The following is a 16,652-nucleotide window of genomic DNA, read 5'->3' as shown; positions in this document are numbered from 1 at the left end:
CCCACATCTCCAGTCAATTGTTGGGTTGAGCAACACATACATCACATATCAACCTGTGTTTGGGGGGTGACACCCTGTGTCCAAGACTGCACAGCCCTCAATGTCCCTGCCCTGTGAATAGATAACTGTGTCATGGATGTCACATTGAGGGACATGATCTCACAAATACAAAATGCCCTTCACAAGGGCGGTTGTGTGCAATCTACAGTGCTGAGATGGGCCACAGCTGGAGTGCAATGTGAAAAGACTGATGTCATACTCTGTAAGTGAAGTGATGTGTCCTTGTCTTTGTAGACGGCGACTGTGCTGTCCAGCTGGGCTCACACTGAGATGGACTACAGGGGCACACACAGCCATCCAACCAAGCAATCACTGTCCTGATTACAGCATGAACAACCTTCTGTGTCACTGTATGGCTGACAACACAACACAGGTCACTCATACTTACATGTGCAGGGAGGGAAAGCTGTGGCATTGGGTACACACACCCTCCCACTGGAGACAGCATGTCAGGCAGTGCATTACACTACCCCACACTCCCAGGCACATACTGTATCAGTCCACTACATGTGTGGCCCCCCTGCCCTACCACAACACTGTTTAAGACTCACCACGACATTTGGGGCACCATATAGCCTTGGGTACTGTGTGAGCACCTCGTCCACCAGGACCTCCAGCTCCTCGCTCGTGAAGGGACTGGCACGGATTTATTTATTTATTTGTGTATTTTATAAAGCGCACAGCTGCCCCAACGGGGTGTCCCGGCGCTAGGAACTCAGGAAACAGAGAGCGAAGTGTGTAGAAAGCCAAATTTAAGAAGAGAAGAGGTGTGTTTTCAAGGATTTACGGAATGCTGATTCAGTTTGGCAGGTGCGTAAGGCAAGCGGAAGCTTGTTCCAACACTGAGTGGCACAGACCTCAAAGGATTTTCCGCCTGCTCGAGCTCGTTTGAATCGTGGGGTGTCCAGAAAGAATAGGGAATTAGAACGTAATGTCCTGGAGTTGACATACGGTCGCAAGGTGTTTTTCAGATGGGCCGACCCATTGCCTTTAGACGCTCGAAAGGCCAGCGTCATGGCTTTGAAAACACATCTTTTGGCAATGGGTAGCCAATGCAGTTTACGGAGGAGTGGAGACATATGATGTCTAGCGGGGACTTTCTCCACCAGCCGTGCGGCGGCGTTTTGAACCGTCTGAAGTTTATGGCAAAGGCCTGCTGTGATACCAAGATAGAGGGCGTTGGCGTAGTCAAGATGGGATGTTATCAATGCCTGGACCACAGTCTTACGGCAGTCCGCAGGTAAATAATTGATAAGCCGTTTAATAGTCCTGATCTTTGCGAAACAGGAGGCTGCTACTGTTTGTACCTGGGTGTTAAAGCTGAGGTGGCTGTCCCAACGTACTCCTAGGTTTCTGACCGAGTCTTTGGGGATGGGGGCTTGGCTCAGATCGACAGGCCACCATAGGCTGGAATCAAGGGGGGAAGGAGATTTGAAGAACAAAATCTCCGTTTTACCTGCATTGAGTCGGAGGGAGTTGGCATCCATCCAATTGGAAATGTCTCGAAGGCAGGATTTCAGCGGGTCAAAAGCGGAAGCGGAAAGGGTATTGAAAGTGAAGAGTAGCTGAATATCATCGGCATAGGAGGTGGATTTAATCCCAGTCTGGGCGATCAGCTTGGCCAAGGGGGTGAAATAAACCTTGAATAGGAGCGGGCTCAAAGAGGAGCCCTGTGGAACTCCCCATTTGAGTGGTCTGGGAGGGGATGTGTAGGGAGGGGTGAAAACCTGCAGTGAGCGGTCCGAAAGGTAGGATGAGAACCATTTCAGCACAGCGCCACCCAAGCCAAGGTCCTCCAGCCTCCCCAGCAGTGTCCTGTGAGAGACGGTGTCAAATGCCGCTGAAAGATCCAGCAGCACTAACACCGCCCTCGACCCCCGGTCAAGCGTCCACCTCACCAAGTCAGCCATTTCAATGAGGGCCGACTCTGTGCTGTGGCCCGACCTGAAGCCATGCTGGGACTCATGGAGGAGCCCATTGGATTCGATGTAGTTTGCCAACTGGGAGTGCCCCAGCTTCTCCAGGATCTTAGCTGGGGCAGGCAGAAGAGAGATAGGCCTGTAATTGCTGGGAAGGTCCGGATCCAAATTAGGCTTTTTAAGGATGGGAATCAGGGAGGCAAGTTTCCATTTAGCAGGAAAGCAGCCTGTTCTGAGGGAATTATTCCAAATAAGATCCAAGTGGGAATTAAGTAGAGGTGCAAGTTTTTTGTATTGCTTGGCTGGCCAAGGGTCATTTGGGGAGCCTCTCTGTCCTTACCATCACTGTGGACGTGAGACAACAGCAGGGGATTTAGGTGGCGAGGGTCCCCAGGCAGCAGTCCCTGGAGGCAGCAGCAGGTGAGGGGTGTCATGCAGCAGTCCCTGGAGGCAGCAGCAGGTGAGGGGTGTCAGGCAGCAGTCCCTGGAGGCAGCAGTAGGTGATGGGTCTCAGGCAGCAGGCTCTGTGAGCAGTGGCAATGTGAGGCTCACTCCCACATATATAGCCCCCTGGGGTCGTTTCAAAGGTGCCAAGCTGCAGCAATTGGTGGTCCATTTCTGCCTCTTTCAAATGCATCCAATGACCGCCTCCGAGCCCGCCTACAGCGACCTTCAAAATTGCATCATGCCACCACTATCGAGCTTCGCATTGGCTCTAGGGCGAGCTCCATGGCGGTGTAACACCGCTGGGGCCCGGGGTGTGCTACCGCGATGGTGCATCTTTCAAATGCAGCCAATGACCGCCTCCGCGGTGGCGGAGCACGCCTACCGCGATCTTCAAAATTGCATCATGCCACCGCTATCGAGCTTCCCATTGGCTCTAGGGTGAGCTCCATGGCGGTGTAACATCGCTGGGGCCCAGGGTGCGCTACCGTGATTTTAGTGGCGGAGCATGCCAACCGCCATTTCCACATGTCTCCATGCCTATGACTAGTGCACTGGTGTGAATGGGGGTGCTGGTGACACACCGCCAGTGCCAGGCGGTAGCTACCGCGATATGGGTGCCATGCATTGACACGAGGCACCGCCATTCTGGCGGTGGAGCATGCCAACAGCCATTTCCACATGTCTCCATGCCTATGACTACTGCACTGGTGAGAATGGGGGTGCTGGTGACACACCGCCGGTGCCAGGCGGTAGCTACCGCGATATGGGTGCCATGCAATGGCGATGTCCATCTGTTACACATCAACAGTGCATAGTGCCAACATGTTCAATGGCACATCATTGTGCACACGATACCAATGTTCAATTTACTCCACTGATGGCTACACATGCCATGTTTGTGTGTGTGTAACGTACATTTGTCTGTACCCACTCACATGTCACTTGAGGATTTGATGTTGGTGTAGGCAGGACAGTGTAGTCCTGGACTGTACAATGTGTACACATGTCAATGTGTTGAGGTCCAGTGACAATCACAGCAATGCTCGTTTCGATGAATGTTGATCTAATTAGCATTGCCTCTCATGTCTGCTCATGAACACATTCATCATTCCAGCGCCGACTATGGTCATTGTGTGGTGGATGTGTGCCAGGTTGTAATGACGCATCAAGGTGTGACCGGTACAGCAGCTAGGTAGGAGACAGTGGTTTTGATTAGTTACACATATGCTGGATGCTAGACTCCCAGGCGTGCACATGTGCACTGTGGCCATATTCCTATGTGCATTCACATAGCCAAAGGTGGTGTTTGATGTACTTGTCTTGTGTAAGTTGACATGTGTGCCCTTTGTGTAGCTGAAGGTGTCCCTCCATGTAAGCTGGTCTGTTAGTCACTCTAGATGTCAGTTCAGTCATTGTTGTCGTTGTGTCATCCAGAACGTCATATGCTGTGCACATCTCTTGGTGTATTGTATTGACATGTGTCCACTATCAACTCCAATAGGCGTAGGCCAAATTTTATTTGTCACTTGACGGTGCTGGAGGACATGGAAGATGTTGCGATCATACGCAAATGCCGCCTGGCCAGAGCCACCCTGAAGACCCTTTGTGATCTGTTGGAGCCCCACCTGCAGCCACGCAGGACATATCCAACAGCTTTCACCCCTACTTATAAGGTGATGGCAGCCCTGCATTTTTTTGCCACAGGATCGTTCCAGGAGACTGTGGCCAGCGCTGGTGGGATGTCACAACCGATGTTCAGCATGGTGCTGCGTGATGTACTGTCCGCCATGATGCTATACGAGGACAGATACATCCATTTCCCCAGGGGTGCTGAATTGCCAGCTGTGAAGGGAGACTTCTATCCCCTTGGACACATCCCCAATGTTGTTGGGGCCATTGATTGCACCCATGTCGCTCTTGTGCCACCGCAGGCAAGTGAGCACATTTACCGCAATCGCAAGCATTACCACTCCATCAATGTGCAGGTGGTGTGCCTGGCAGATATGACCATCTTGCAGGTGTGTGCCAAATTCCCAGACTTGGCCCACGGCTCCTACATCCTAAGGAACAGCATAGTTCCCCAGCTGATGGCTAATCTTCTTCCAGAGCGTGCATGGATTGTGGGTGAGTATGCCTAGTCATGTGGCGTGCTGTGTGTGTGACCTGCTCCCCTGAGACTCTGCGACATTGCAATGTCTATTTGTGTTTGTCATACCTAGGCATATCCCAACCGTCCCTGGTTGCTGAGCACACTGCGGAATCCCATGTCCCCAGCTAAAGTCCGCTACAATGAGGCCCATGGAAGGACACGTCGTGTGGTGGAGCGCACTTTTGGCCTGCTCAAGTCACGTTTACGGTGCCTGGAAAAGACTGGAGGTGCACTGGCATACTCGCCCGGGAAGGTGTGTCAGATTGTTGTTGCATGCTGCATGCTCCACAACCTAGCCATTCGCAGGGAGATTCCCCTGCTCCTGGATGATGGTGAGGACCCAAGGTCCCAGTCTGCAAACCAAGCCGTGTCCAGTGATAAGGACAGTGGAGAGGAGGTAGGTGTTGACCTGCGTGAACAGCTCATCACCTGCTACTTCACTTGATGGTGGGTGGCAATATGCAACATACCCATTGTCTGATGAGATTGCTGTTGTCGTGAAGGGGCATGTGAGAATTGTAGCATCAGCCAGTTGTAGACTCAGTGGTGGTTGGAAATGTTTCTAGGACATGTCATTTGGGAACATCAACGGGACGTGTATGTTGACACTTGGGGGCCATTGTGACATGTGCATGTTGGGTTATCCTGGTGTTAGGGTTTGTGTGATGTCTGTGATGCCACACCCAGACCAGTGACAGTTGTTCTGTTGTGTTTCCCTAGGTGCCTTCGACTTCTCCTTGCCTACATACAGCCCGTGGTCCTGGTACATTGTGATCATGTTGAAGGCTGTACACCCTGCAATAAAGACGGAGCAGACACAAAAACATGTGTGTGAGGATATTTTATTTACTATGGTGAGATGCAAGGCGGTTGCACATTTCCATTGGGTGGGGAGTGAGTTGACAGTCGTGGTAGATGAGATGGTCGAGTAGTCACCACATTGCTGTGGTGACCCAGTCCAACAGGCAGATGCCATCACAAGGCAGTGTGGGGTAGGACAGTCCAAAGAGTCAATGCAGTGGTGGAGAGGGTTGCCATCATGGCTGGCTCCGTGACTTGCGTCTGGCAGGTGCTTTGCCTCCAGATACTCCCAGGGTCTTCTTGGGACGGCCCCTTTGTCGTTTGGCAGGGGGGGCCCTGCTTCAGGGCTAGTGGGGTCTGAGGACTCGCCCCTCTCTGTGGGCGCATGGGAGGATGGTGAATTGTCAGTGTGCAGCCCACCAGAGGGAGGCGGAGGTGTTGTCTGGGGCGCATGCCTGTCCCTCAGTACCTCCACTTGCTGGCCCAAGAGGTCCGTCCACGATTTGTCCCATGTGTCTGTCGATGGACCTCATCAGCAGGATGAGCTCGTGCAACAGATCATCCGACCGGCCTGTTCGTCCCTGGGCCTGTTCGTATGTGCCCAGGACTCTGGTGATGTGTTCCAGGGAGTGGGTCCCAGCCTCCTGGTGTCCCTGGGTGACCCTGCCCCTCCCACCTGCCCTGCTGCCACGGACCTGTTGCCTCACCACTGTGGGCACCTGCATCCTCTCCCTGCCCTGCTCCATGGGTGGTGTGTGCGGGGCATCCTCTGGGGCAAGGAGGATGTTTCCGGCAGCACTGGTGGTGGTTGTGGTGGTGGTGGTGGCTGCGGCCGCAGGCCGTGACAGCAGGGGTCTGCTGTGGAGTTGTTGTTGCCGCAGATGTGGTGGGGGGACGCTGGGGTCCTGGGACCTGTTGCTCCCTGGCACACCAGATGGGCCGGCCTTGAGCTCATCGTCCACGTTATCCTGGGAGTCAACATCCGAGAGTCCTTGTACCGGGGGTGGAGACTGGCTCTGCAGGTTGCTGGTGTTGTCCTCTGCAGTGAGTTCTTGGTCACCTGTGGGTCAGATGGGAAATGGTCATTGCAGTGCACCCGACAAGCTTTGGGTTAGCTGTGTGTCATTCACATTTTGTACACTGCACAATTGACATATCATCACATTGTTGACTGTGTGCAGTACTGTGCTCCCTGACATGATACAGTGGTACAAGCATTACTTGTCCATGGTGCGAGGTTTCAGGGCATACCATGCGAACCGTGTCCAATTGAGGTTTACTGGGACTTGTTGCCATCTAGGGCCTGGCACAACATGTGTTTAATTGTGGACTCATGGTTTAGTTGTCTGACCTAGCAGATGTCACATCTGTCCATGTTCTGGCCATTGTCATCTCCTGCATCCCTTTGTCCTGTAATGTGCATATCTTGATTTGTGCCACCACACATGCTTTCATATTTTGAGAATGGTCCTTGTTGCACTTGCCCCATGGTGATGCACATGTAACTAGTTGCTGTGCATGAATGTGCCCAGGCTTTCTTCTACTTGTGCATTGGTGTGTCACACTTTAGTGGTTGTGACAGTTTCCTTGGCTTACCTGTGTGCACACTGTGGTTGGCAATGGGGTAGGTATGGCTCTTTGTGCAATGTGAGGGCTGGTGTTGTCATATAGCACCATTTAATTTGGGGAAAATGGGTGGGTGCACGTACTGGCTACCTACCTGTAAGTTTGTTTGGTGTACTGCAATGGCTTCCAACTGTTCCTGGGTGGGGTGGGGGAGGGATCCATCCTGCTGAGGTGTGGGACAGGGGGCATGGTGGGAGTAGTAGTGCAGCCCTCCCTGACACAAACACCCTCATTGTGGAGATGGCTACCTACCTGTAAGTTTGTTTGGTGTACTGCAATTGCTTCCAACTGCTCCTGGGTGGGGTGGGGGAGGGCTCCATCTTGCTAGGCTGTGGGACAGGGGGCATGGTGGGAGTAGTGGTGCAGCCCCCCACCCCCAGACACCCTCATTGTGAATATGGCTACCTACCTGTAAGTTTGTTTTTTGTACTGCAATGGCTTCCAACTGCTCCTGGGTGGGGTGGGGTGGGGGAGGGATCCATCCTGCTCAGGTGTGGGACAGGGGGCATGGTGGAAGTAGTAGTGCAGCCCTCCCTGACACAAACACCCTCATTGTGAAGATGGCTACCTACCTGTAAGTTTGTTTGGTGTACTGCAATGGCTTCCAACTGCTCCTGGGTGGGGTGGGGGAGGGATCCATCGTGCTGAGGTGTGGGACAGGGGGCATGGTGGGAGTAGTAGTGCAGCCCTCCCTAACACAAACACCCTCATTGTGAAGATGGCTACCTACCTGTAGGTTTGTTTGGTGTATGGCAATGGCTTCCAACTGCTCCTGCGAGGGGTGGGGGAGGGATCCATCCTGCTGAGGTGTGGGACACAGGGAATGTTGGGAGTAGTAGTGCAGCCCTCCCAGCCACAAACACCCTCCCAGGGAAGACGGCTACCTACCTGTAAGTTTGATGAGGGTTGTGTAATGGCTGACACATGCTTCTGGATGAGGTGGTGGGAGGGATCAATCTTGCTAGGCTGTGGGACAGGGGGCATGGTGAAAGTAGTGGTGCAGCCCCCCACCCCCAGACACCCTCATTGTGAATATGGCTACCTACCTGTAAGTTTGTTTTTTGTACTGCAATGGCTTCCAACTGCTCCTGGGTGGGGTGGGGTGGGGGAGGGATCCATCCTGCTCAGGTGTGGGACAGGGGGCATGGTGGAAGTAGTAGTGCAGCCCACCCTGACACAAACACCCTCATTGTGAAGATGGCTACCTACCTGTAAGTTTGTTTGGTGTACTGCAATGGCTTCCAACTGCTCCTGGGTGGGGTGGGAGGAGGGATCCATCGTGCTGAGGTGTGGGACAGGGGGCATGGTGGGAGTAGTAGTGCAGCCCTCCCTAACACAAACACCCTCATTGTGAAGATGGCTACCTACCTGTAAGTTTGTTTGATGTACTGCAATGGCTTCCAACTGCTCCTGCGAGGGGTGGGGGAGGGATCCATCCTGCTGCGGTGTGGGACACAGGGAATGTTGGGAGTAGTGGTGCAGCCCTCCCAGCCACAAACACCCTCCCAGGGAAGATGGCTACCTACCTGTAAGTTTGATGAGGGTTGTGTAATGGCTGACACATGCTTCTGGGTGAGGTGGTGGGAGGGATCAATCTTTCTAGGCTATGGGACAGGGGGCATGGTGGGAGTAGTGGCACAGCCCTCCCTCAGACACCCTCATTGTGAAGATGGCTAGCTACCTGTAAGTTTGTTTGTTGTACTGCAATGGCTTCCAACTGCTCCTGGATGGGGTAGGGGAGGGATCCATCCTGCTCAGGTGTGGGCCAGGTGGCCTGGTGGTTGTTGTGGTGCTGTCTGCCTGTGCACATGCCTCCATGGTTATGTTGTTAGCTATGTTTGTGGTGAATGGGAGTGGGTGAATGTTGGATCTGTGAGCCATGTTTTTGTGAGCGTGTGGTGCAGATGGATGGTGTGTGTCTGGTGTGTGTCCTAGGTGGTGTAGCTTTGTAGTTGTGCAAGGCAGTACATAGCAGAGTGGCGGTAGTCATTTGTTTTTACTTACCAGCCTCCACGATGCGAATAAGCGCCGACGGACACGGGTCGTTTGGTGCCCCATTGAAGTCAATGGGAGCCTGTTGTACGACGTGTACATAGACTCCCATTGATGAAAAATTAATGTTGCGCACAAAGACGCCCCCTGTAGTGGGGATACGTCTGTACCACCCACACCGTACATGCATGTTTAGGGGGGTCCCTTGGGTCCCCCCTGTGATCGACTCGTAAGGCTACGGGTGAAGGGGGTCCGGCGCTGACCCCCGAAGTCCACTTCCCAGAGCGTTTCCGTGTCGGATGCTCCGACTCGATCCAGCTGTCTGAATTGTGCATCGTACTGGCTCGGTCGTAAATCACCTCCATTGCACTGCACGGTTTGCTTACGGACGAGACGTACGGAGCGGTTGGGACCCGGAAACGATTCGGTTGGCGAATTTCGCGTTGCTCGCATCCTACTTGCTCGCTCGTTCAGCTGAACAAGTCGGACAGAAAACATGCGTACGGCTCGTACTTTTTCCGTCCGGATCGCGTTCGGGGCCCTTCCGAGCGAGATCGGAATCGGCCCCTAAATGTCATCCAGCAATTCCCTAAGGCTAGCACATTACAGAGTAGGAATTGTAAATTGAGCCCAACCACTATCCAGCATTTTCCCCGAGGCACACACCTGTCAGAGTAGGAATAGTAATTATGCCTCCACTACTATCAAGCTCTTTCCCTGTGGCAAGCATCTTTTGGAGTAAGAATAGCAATTTTGTCCCCAACACCATCCCACACTTTCCCTGAGGCAAGCACCTTTTGGAGTAGGAATAGTAAATTTGCCCACACCACCATCCAACACTTTCCCTGAGGCAAGCACCTGTCGGAGTAGGAATAGTAAATTTGCCCCCATCACCATCCAACACTTTCCCTGAGGCAAGTACCTTTTGGAGTAGGAATAGTAATTTTGCCCCACCACTATCAAGCTCTTTGCCAGAGTCAAGCAACTGTTGGAGTAGGAATAGTAAATATGCCCCCACCACTATCCAACACTTTGCCAGAGGATAGTACATGTCTGCGTAGGAATAGTAATTTTGTCCTCACCACCATCCAACACTTTCCCTGAGGCAAGCACTTGTCGGAGTAGGAATAGTAAATTTGGCCCCCCCACCATCCCACACTTTCCCTGAGGCAAACACCGGTCGGAGTAGGAATGATAAATTTGCCCCTACCACCATCTCACACTTTCCCTGAGGCAAGCATCTGTCGGAGTAGGAATAGTAATTTTGCCCCCATCACCATCCTGCAGTTTCTTTGAGGCAAACATTTGTCAGAGTAGGAATAGTAAATTGGCTCACTTTAACATGTATCATTTTTGTCTATTGGAAAACACAGGAAGGAATAGCTTGTTAAAAGGAGTTTGTGTAAATAAAAAAAATTGGACTTTGGCTTTTACATTTGTTCAGTATTTTTACAATGTACATTTTAAGGGTTTATTTCTTAAATATAAAAATATTTAAAAGTATGCTTTACTTACATTGTTTATATTTTGAATTACAGTGGCGTGAAGTGTCTTTTTGGAATTTGAAAATGCTGCGAAAATAATTAAATGGTATTTCTTAGTTAATTTGAGGATATGTTTTAACTTTTTAGAGAAATACCGTTTTTAAGGGTAGACTTACTTGTGACTGTAGATGGTACTGTTTGAGTTTGCGAATTTCTGGGCAGGCAAAACATGTATGGCCTCTATGGAAGTCAGTTTACTACTGTTTTCAAAATGGTGGTCGGCTGCTTTTGTACGTTTTTGTGAGTTGATCGTTAATTTATTTGGAAATGTATTTTGTGCATATTTTTATGATATGTTTTTTATGCTGACCAAATGTGTAATTAGTTTTCTCAATGTACGTTTGAAAAAAAAAGATTTCTTGTCCACCATTTTGGCGACCTGCGGGTAAAGGTGCATTCATAGAAAGTGTAGTAGGACTTTCGTTAAGGTGTAGAGTAAAATGGTGGTTTACTTGTTAGGCTGCCGTTTATTGTCGTTTTGTCTGGTTTAATTATATTGTTTTTGCATTGTTTATTTTTTTGTTACGTTTAATTTTGTTAAGGATTTTTTTTAGTTGTATTCTTTAATAAAAATATGTTATCCACATTTTTAAGATTTGTATTTTATTAAAATTGTTTGTTTTGTAATGATATTATGTTGCAAATAGTACTTTTTTAAATGCATTTTATTAATAATTAATCTAATGTTTATAATATTAAATTCTCTATGTATTGTTTAGTTATATATATTTTTTATAAATAATTTTATTTGATTTCCGTTGCTTTTTTTATTCTCAAATATTTATATTAATAGTCGGGTATTAATTTTAGTACTCCGGTATTAATTTTAAATACCTGTGATTTAATACACTACCCCACCCAAAACCCCTATTTTCCCTGCTTCCCGTCCCAGTTGTAAGTAAATCTTAAAATGAAAAAAAAGAAAAATGTATACGAGTGTTTATTTTAATACTTGAGCATTAACTTTAATACTTGTGTATTCATTTTAAATACCCGTGTATTAATATACTACCCAAACCAAAACCCCTATTTTCCCTGTATCCCGTTCCAGGGGATTATTTTACTTATATGCATTGTAACGGTATGCCTTGTAATGCTATGCGTTGTAATGGAACTTTTAGGGGCATATTCTCAAGGACTTATCGCCGAGTTATCGGCACTTTATCTCAGCCAAAGTGGTGATAAATTTATCGCCCCATTCACAAGCTGGTGCTAACAGCCCATATCACCACTTTCCCTGTGATAGCAGCCGCATAAAACATCGCCACAGATGACACCGGCAACTAACGCTAATAAGATGCAGAGTAGGCGTTCCCATGCAAAAAGCAGCAACAACACCACTTTGCAACATTATCAACGACCAGCCAGATCGGCGATAAGGTCACAAAACATGAGATAAGGCGCGTTAGCAGCAGGGATTTAACACCTGCTCCTACTTGGTGTTAAGTCTGATGACTACCTGTAGTATGAAAGGGAGCCCAGCCCAGAGCCCCACCTGAAGAACAACAGATGCCATGGAGCTTGGGGAGAGGAGTTGGCCTAACGGCTAGGGTTTTTGACCTCGAATCTGGGGAACTGGGTTCGAGTCTCGGCAATGATGCTGAACATCCTGTGATTCTGGGCAAATCACTTAATCTTCCCATGCCTAATAAAAAAAATGAATGTGTCCTCATGTAATGCAACTAGTGCTATGTAAAGCGCTCTGATACCCGATTCGGGTCAAGTTTGCGCTATATAAAACTCTGTAAAATAAAAATAAATAAAAATAAAGCCACTGATCATGCAGCTCGGACACCCAGGAGGGCCACAACACCCACCGCCACTATACCAGGGAACCACCCCTCCTCCCCCCCGTGGCCCTACCCCGGGCACCCTCTCCCCCCCCAGCCAAAGATATCTCACAGCAACTTCACGAAATCATGAACAAAACAATTCGCCTGATGTCACACAATTACAACAATTAACTCCCATGTGTGGACAGAAAAAGGAGAATCATTCATTCATCTTTGAAGTTCCAAACAAAATATTGCAATCAACTTTAACCCAAAACAACTATTAGGAAGAGCCATGGTGGGTCTTCCCTGGACAATCTGTAAGTCACAGCCTGAGTGACAAAATTCAAGATAAGAAGGTGTGTCATGTGCTCATCAAAGGACAGAGAGAGAGAGAGAGAGAGAGGAAGAGAGGAAGAGAGAGAGAAAGGGAGAGGAAGAGAGAGAGGGAGAGTAAGAGAGAGAGGGAGAGGAGAGAGAGAGAGAGGGAGAGAGAGAGGGAGAGGAAGAGAGAGGAAGAGAGGAAGAGAGAGAGAGAGAGAGAGAGAGAGAGAGAGAGAGAAAGGGAGAGAGAGAGGGATAGAGAGGGAGAGATATTGTACAAGGAGCGCAAGGCCGCTCGGTCTCTGGGCTCATACATGCCAACTGTTGTGTGTGTGTATCGCCACAGTGCACCATAAGCCTAATGCCTAGCTTCAATGCAGCGCGAAAGCAACATCACATTTCCCGAATGCAAGCAGTAGTCAGACTTACATCAGGGATGAAAGTTCTTTTGTCTCAATACATAAGGCAGAAGGACATCGGCACCTCCAACCTTGGTCTGGCTTGGGGCTCGCACCCCTTGAGAGAGATAACATTGCAGATGACGACGACTCCCACACCATGCACAGCACAAATGAAAGACCAACGTATCCAAACCCCACACACAGAAGTCCTTGCTTGAGGTAGTCCTGCATAGGATGCCCTTGACACTTATGCACACAAAAACCCATTCTTACAAACGTTGCACCCACATACGACTCATTGCTCCGAGCTGTGACATATCATCCACATAACTTCCAAAGGTCAGAAGAGTGCCGGTTCTACGAGAGCCACCAACGCGATGGCGGGACATCCCGGGCACATGCACAACCCCTGTCACTTGGAACTGTACCATGCACGTATGCTGCATTTGTTGGGAGCACTGCCACTGGCAGTGTTGCACATCAGTTACCGTCTGAGCTTCCATCTTGCGTACGTCACCTGCGTCCAGCCCTGGTTCCACTGGCGATCATGCACATTCAAGTGGCCCATGGATGTCTGCCTATCCAACACAACGGTAGCTGCATTGGATTATGACTTGTGTGTGCGCCCCCTGTTGGCTCACGACCAGGAGTGCATGGGATTCCTTGATATTTGTCGTATGTGCTGGCAGTTGGGCATGGGAGATTACAAAAGTCCTCGTGTGCAGTGACGACATTGATGCGCTCCCCTATTGGTCTGTTTTGCGGATTTGTGAAACGGCGTGCACGGAGCACATCTGTCCGGACCAGTTAATTGATTGGCTCTCCCTCGTGTTCGTTGAAGTCGACAACCACGTACTCTTGGAACTGATTGCCCATGAAGCTGAGCTCGCATTCATGGATGAGTAGCTACGTTTCTGCAGCCACAACTGATTGTTGCATCTCGGAGGAATGGTCACATATCCCACCACAACAGTGGACATGTCTGCATTCGCCTGGACTCAGAATGCATGTGCGTGTGCCTAAGCGTGTTGACACACACCTGTGCAAGGTGAGGCCGTCCCATGGGCGGAGCTGCATAGCGTTGTTTGGCATCGTTCCTAAATCTGACATGCTGCTGGAGGGAGAGTACACACATGGCAATGTAGTACTACATGTGACCTTGTTGGACCCATTCACCTGCTCACTGTCAGCAGAGCAGACAGTCAGCGCAGTCTGGTGGTACAGCACAATGCAGATCCCATGGGCTGTGAGTCGTGTTCCCTGACATGGGGCAATAGGCATACGACAAACATCATATGACTCGTCCAGCAAGGCAAGGTGGGCTGAGACCGTTGCCATCCGTAATGATTGGTGTTCATTTTTGCTTCCCCATTTCTTGCACCTCTACATGTTCCTATGCTGCCTGTTAGTGTCTGAAGCATTGGTCTGCATGTTGTGGCCCTTGTCTTGCCCGTACTGGCACGCACATGCTAATAAAGTCTAGACAACTTCACTAGTGTTCAACTGTGATGAGTGCTGATTAGAATGACAAATCATGTGCCTCAATGAGCATTGGGCGTACACAGGGAGGGACTGACTGACGCATTTCACTTGGGGGTGAGTCCCTATTGACAGCTCGACCTCTGTGAGCCAGACATTGTGGTTGGGATAGTTACTGGTAGACCTGGGCTCTTGCGTGTCTTCAGCAATGTGAGTATGATGTCCAACTTCTTGCCATGTGGATCAATGTTATCCATCAAAACAGGCTGTGTCCATACAGTTGAGTGTGAGTAGGTATGCAAAGAGATGTTCTGTTTTCACATGTGATGGGAGACACTACTTTGGGCCTGCTCCAGAATTTGACATGTTTACACACAGCTCTATTTAATATATGGACGTGGGGCTACTTTGGGGGGTTACGAGATTGTTGTTCATGAGCAATGAGGCCACAGCTAGTTCACACCTTCACAGTCATCTAACTGGCCATGTGGGTCAGGCTCCAATATGCGCATTGATGTACTTTTCACAGGGTGTAACTTTTTGTGCAATCAATGTCCATACATTCATCCATACTTTTATACTTGATTGAACCTAGACATGACACATCTGTGCGATTTGGAATGTTTTATTTGTCGGAGCTGTAGCAGTACATGGCCATGCAAACCACACATTACATGGTTGCCCAGTGGAGGCCCAACCAGAGTCCTTTGGGGAATGATGAGTTAATCGGAAGAGGAAGAGTTCAGTCTGCAGCCTGATTGCTGTGTCATTGGTAACCAGAGCAGATATGGCAGTCCATGTCGGGGTCCAGGTGAATGTTGCAGAGTGTTTTTCGGGGGACAGTGGAAGGTGTTGTTCCAGGGCATGATGCAGAGGGCTGAACTAGGCAGGGACAGGCATATGGCAGGGATGAATGCTACATCCTCCTTTCGCACACAGATTCATTACCATCCACATCTTAGTCATCTGATATGTCTTCTGTGTCAGGTTTGTGTGGTGGTGTTATGGCTGCCTCACTGTGTGCCACTGGCACATCGGGGGCGGAGGTGGTATGGCTGCCTCACTGGGTGCCACTGGCACATCAGGGGGTGGGGGTGGTATGGCTGCCTCACCGGGTGCCACTGACACATCAGGGGGCGGAGGTGTGTGTGTGTCGAAGTTCCTGCAGCAGTCATCTGGGACAGGCTCTGTGAAAGCAATGGCAAGATGAGGTTCTGCAGGGCATGGAAGATCCCAGCTACATCTCACTGGTGTACATCCGTGGCAGCCATCCTTCCAGCCTGCATCAGCTCCATGTTTTCCATTGTCCTCTGCATGTGTCCCAACTCCCGGCTGACATCGCTGGAGCCTGTCTGACTAAACAGTTCTTGTATCCGAGTAATGGCTAAAGCGAGGTGAGCCAAGGAGTGTTGTAGAGCATGGTACAGACTGTGGGTGTCCGTTAGGGACTGTAAGTGGTCCCTGATGGGACTCATACACCCACGTATGGCATCATGTTTGGCTGCCATGAGGTCGAAACCCACCCGCACCTGTTCAGCCAGCCCCCTCTGGCAGTCTAACACACGGCATTGGAAGCCATGTGTTTTTCCGTAAGGTGGTGGGAGCCAGCCATGGTGGTGGGTGCTTCCTGCTGTGTGGGCTGTGCAGGGGGGGTTCGCCTCAATGCAGCTGGGCTGCTCTGCTCCTGGAGGTGGGGTGCGGGGGCTGTCCACGAGCCATTGGAGGGTGTCGGGGCAGATGGCCAGGGGGTCCTCAACATCATCACTGAAGAGATGTCTGGTGTGCTCTGCAGGAGGTGTTGATTGTCCCTCTGCAATGTAAATGGAAGGTGCAGGTTAACAGTGTGTTCCATGTATGTTGACACATTGTACATGTTTACATTCAGACTGCATGACAATGTACATTGTGACTGTTTTGGAGGAGCTGGATAATTGAAGGGAGACCGTGGACATTTCGACTACATGACGGATGTGAGGTTGTGCATTATCATCTCACAGTTTCCTGCTATGGCACATGTGATTGGCCAGATTCTACGCACAAGCGGTACCAGTTATGTCCTCCGATCTGTGGTGAAAGTGTTGCACTTTGTACCACATTGTCGTCAATGTTGATGTGCTGTGATTGCTATGTGTGTGTGC

At 50.1% G+C, this 16,652-nt stretch overlaps 1 long non-coding RNA gene across 1 annotated transcript in view; it reads right to left on the bottom strand.

Moving 5' to 3' along the window:
• Nucleotides 1-6,414: 6,414 nt before the first annotated feature.
• LOC146866250 (uncharacterized) overlaps nt 6,415-16,652 on the bottom strand; it is a 153,370-nt gene continuing 143,132 nt past the window's right edge. Inside the window, exon 3 of the long non-coding RNA XR_014976775.1 lies at nt 6,415-6,436. This is a non-coding gene — a long non-coding RNA (uncharacterized LOC146866250). The remainder of the gene's footprint in view (nt 6,437-16,652) is intronic.

The sequence above is a fragment of the Triturus cristatus genome, chromosome 2_1 (genome assembly GCF_964204655.1).
Source record: "Triturus cristatus chromosome 2_1, aTriCri1.1, whole genome shotgun sequence".
NCBI lineage: Eukaryota > Metazoa > Chordata > Amphibia > Caudata > Salamandridae > Triturus > Triturus cristatus.
Note: the sequence above shows the minus strand (reverse complement) of the source record. Positions and strands in the feature narration are given on the sequence as shown.